This window comes from Mus pahari, chromosome 19, assembly GCF_900095145.1.
Source record: "Mus pahari chromosome 19, PAHARI_EIJ_v1.1, whole genome shotgun sequence".
NCBI lineage: Eukaryota > Metazoa > Chordata > Mammalia > Rodentia > Muridae > Mus > Mus pahari.
Genome location: NC_034608.1, coordinates 87,307,399 through 87,310,848, shown reverse-complemented (window position 1 = coordinate 87,310,848; position 3,450 = coordinate 87,307,399). Strand labels below are relative to the sequence as shown.

General features: G+C 48.7%; 1 protein-coding gene across 3 annotated transcripts in view; it reads right to left on the bottom strand.

Moving 5' to 3' along the window:
• The window catches only part of Nwd1 (NACHT and WD repeat domain containing 1), a 66,945-nt gene that overhangs the window by 62,913 nt on the left and 582 nt on the right, over positions 1–3,450 (bottom strand). Inside the window, exon 1 of one of the 3 annotated variants that reach the window (XM_029532294.1) lies at positions 1,694–1,924. The exons of 1 other annotated variant lie outside the window; for it this stretch is intronic. The gene's annotated coding sequence lies outside the window, so the exon portion shown is untranslated. Of the gene's footprint in view, positions 1–1,067; positions 1,119–1,693; positions 1,925–3,450 lie in introns of those variants that run through there. One more of the 3 variants, XM_029532295.1, reaches the window with a different exon arrangement.

Below are 3,450 nucleotides of genomic sequence, written 5' to 3'. Positions count from 1 at the left end.
CAGTGCTGTGTGCTCAGCGACAGTGCTGCATCCTCAGTGACAGTGCTGTGTGCTCAGTGACTGACTGTGCTCCATGCTCAACAACAGTGCTGCATCCACAGTGACAGTGCTGTGTGCTCAGCGACAGTGCTGCATCCTCAGTGACAGTGCTGTGTGCTCAGCGACAGTGCTGCATGTTTGCTGAATTCAGCCTGCAGTATGATCCTGACTGTAAAAGTATTTATACCATGGAAATTGGGAGCTAATGCAGATCAGGCATTTTCATGTGTAGTTTTATTTAATGTAAAGAACAGAGTAAATTTTACCAAGGACAAAGCCATATATAGCTAGTATTGTCACAAAGCATTTAGCTAGGTCAGAGGGCCAACATACAATTTAAAGACTGGGGTTAGTTATTGAGATGGCTCTCAAGCCTGAAGATCCAAGTTCAATTCCTTGGACCCACCTGGTAGAAGAAGAGAAGCAACTCCTGAAAGTTATACCTTCTGTACATAGCTCATATGCCCTACATACACACACGATTAAATAAATGTATAAAAATAGGGGAGGACCAGGGAATGTGGCTCAATAGTAGAGTGCTTGCCTAACATAAACTGGATTCAATCTCTAGGACAAAAACATCAAATAAATAAATAAACACAAAAAGAAATCTTTTCTAAAGGAAATATTTGGAAAGGAGGTTAGCAGTTTGGCTCAATGGGAGAGCATTTCGGGGTAGACATGAGGGCCCTTGTCTGCAGACAAGCTCTCATCGCAGTACCTGCCAAGTGTGTGTGTAAAATGCTGGGTTCTGTCTCCAGCAACTTCCAAGCATACACCAGGCAAAACACACGGAGCAAAGCACACAGGGCATTTCTCATGACCACTGCTGGCAGTGCTAGGCCATTCACTGTGTTCAACAGTTTAGTCTGTGTGGTGGGCAAAGAAACAGAGTCCAGGAGGAGCCTTGACAGTGGTTCTGATGTGGGTCACCAGCTATCTGCTCACACACATCTTTTGGAGGTCACCCTGAGGCATCACTCCCATCAAGAGTGGCCACTTGTCTCAAGTCATCACCCCACCCTTACCTGAGACGGTAGAGCTGATGAAGATGACCACAGCACTGCTGGAAGAGGGTGCTGGCAGAGAGCCTGCCTGACCCTGGAGAAGCCGCTGGCGAGTGCCAGGGCTGAGGGGCCCTACATCCATGCTTCCCATCTGCTTGTATAATTCTTCCCCAGGAAAGGTCCTAAGACCCATGCACCTCACAGGAGCAGCTGAGGAACCCTCCCAGGAGGCTGGCCAGGTACAGCCATCTGTAAGTCCTGCAGAGATGTCCAGATGTTTGCCAGCAAGTGCTAGCAGGCTGTGGGACAGAGGCTTTCCCCAGTGTTGCTGGATGTTGTTGCCTCCTTCGGGCACCAGAGTAGTCTTCCAGCTTCTAAAGCAACCTTCAGTGATCACCATAGCAACCATGGTTCACAACACTGAGTGCTGGAGCCTAGGGACCAGACAATCTTTCCAATACCTGGCTCCCCTGGGGCCTCTCTGTAAATTGAGCCTGAGCCCCAGTGTGCAGAGGGAGTCCAAGGGATGCTGGGAGCCATGAGTACACCTGGCACTGGGAAGAGATTTCATTCCATTCCACCCTCTCTTCCCCTCGCATAAGCCAGCGTTTGGGCACAGGGAAAGTTTTACAAGATAGTTGACCCACCTGGAGCATTATGGTGACCCAGAACACATCAATGTTGGCAGACATCAGGAATAAGGAATTGGGAATAGGGGTGCCAGGAACATCAAGTGAGTGGAGGGCTTGGGGAATGGCTTAGGGGTGAAGTCCCTGCCTAGAATCTCCCAGTGAGGGGCTGGGGTCATGGCTCAGGAATGGACCCCGTCCCTATAATCCCCAGTGACCAGTGGTATGGATGGCATGCACGAAATCCTAGATCAGTGGTTCTTAACCTGTGGACCTCCACTCCCTTGACAGTCAAACGACAGCTTCATAGGGATTGTCTGAGATCATCAGAAAAGACAGTAGCAAAAATAGTTATAAAGTAACAATGATGATAATTTCATGATTGGAGTCACCACAACATAAGAACTATACTAAAGAATCACAACCTCACTGTCTCCTGAGAGGCCCTGCAGAGCCAACCATCGGACTGAATGCTGGGTCCCCAATGGAGGAGCTGGAAAAAGGACTGAAGGAGTTGAAGGGATTTGCAACCCCATAGGAAGAACAATATCAACCAACCAGACGCTCCCCAGAGTTCCCAGGGACTAAGCCATCAACAAAGGAGTACATATGGCTCCAGCTGCATATGTCTAAGAGGATGGCCTTGTCATGTATCAATGGGAGGAGAGGCTCTTGGTCCTTTGAAGGCTTGATAGATGCCCAGTGTAGGGGAATCGAGGGCGGGGAGGTGGGAGTGGGTGGGTCAGTGGAGGAACACCCTCATAGGAGCAGGGAGAGGGAGGATGGGATAGGGGGTTTCCAGGAGGGGGAAAACAGGGAAAGGGGATAACATTTGAAATGTAAATAAAGAAAAAATCCAATAAAAAAATTAACATCTGAGCTACAGCAAAAAAAAAAAAAAAAGGATTCAGATTTAAGAAGGTTGAGAATAGCTGGCCTAGATTAGCTCTCAATGAAGATGTGGAGAATTGGGAAGGAGAATGGAGAGGAAAAAAGAGGGAGGAAACCTCCCTGGCTGTGTCTGATGCCCCCCACTTCGAAGTCTTATCGACTCCAGTGGCAGACATAGAATGAGCCTGTGTGTCATCTCATGCCGAACAAGCGCTGGCTCCTGCATTGTCTTCTTGGAGTGTGGAAGCCTCAGGACTCCTGGCTCGGCATCAGCTCTGTCTTCTGTGAATTGAGAGGAAAAACCCCTCAGGACCCCTACCCCACAAGAAATCTGTCAGGCAGCGTCATGGATCAACAGGAGAATGGATGTTCATGCACATGGCAGGAGTATGAGCTAGGCACTGAAGACACACAGACTGTCAGGGCCCTGCACAGGGAGTGAGTGCTTGATGGGAGTGAGAGAGATGCAGATAGAGATAGATAGATAGATAGATAGATAGATAGATAGATAGATAGATAGATAGATAGATAGATAGATAGATGCACTGTATTATGTTGTCTCTTACATCAAGTATTAATATGTTAAAGGAATGGTTTGGTGGTACATACCTGTGACCCCAGCACTCTGGAGGGTGAGGCAGAAAGGTCATGAGTCACACACACAGCAGCCTAGGTCACAGCAGCAATCTGTCTGAGGAGTCTGGACAGACAAACGGACTGTCCTTCCAGAGGACCCAGACTGAGTTCCCAGCACCCACATAGTACCTTACAACCACCTATAACTCCAATTTTAGGGATCTAGCACCTTCTTCTGGAGGAGGAGAAGGAGGGGAGGAGGAGGGGAGGAGAGGAGGAGGAGGAAGAGGGGAGGAGAGGAGGAGGAG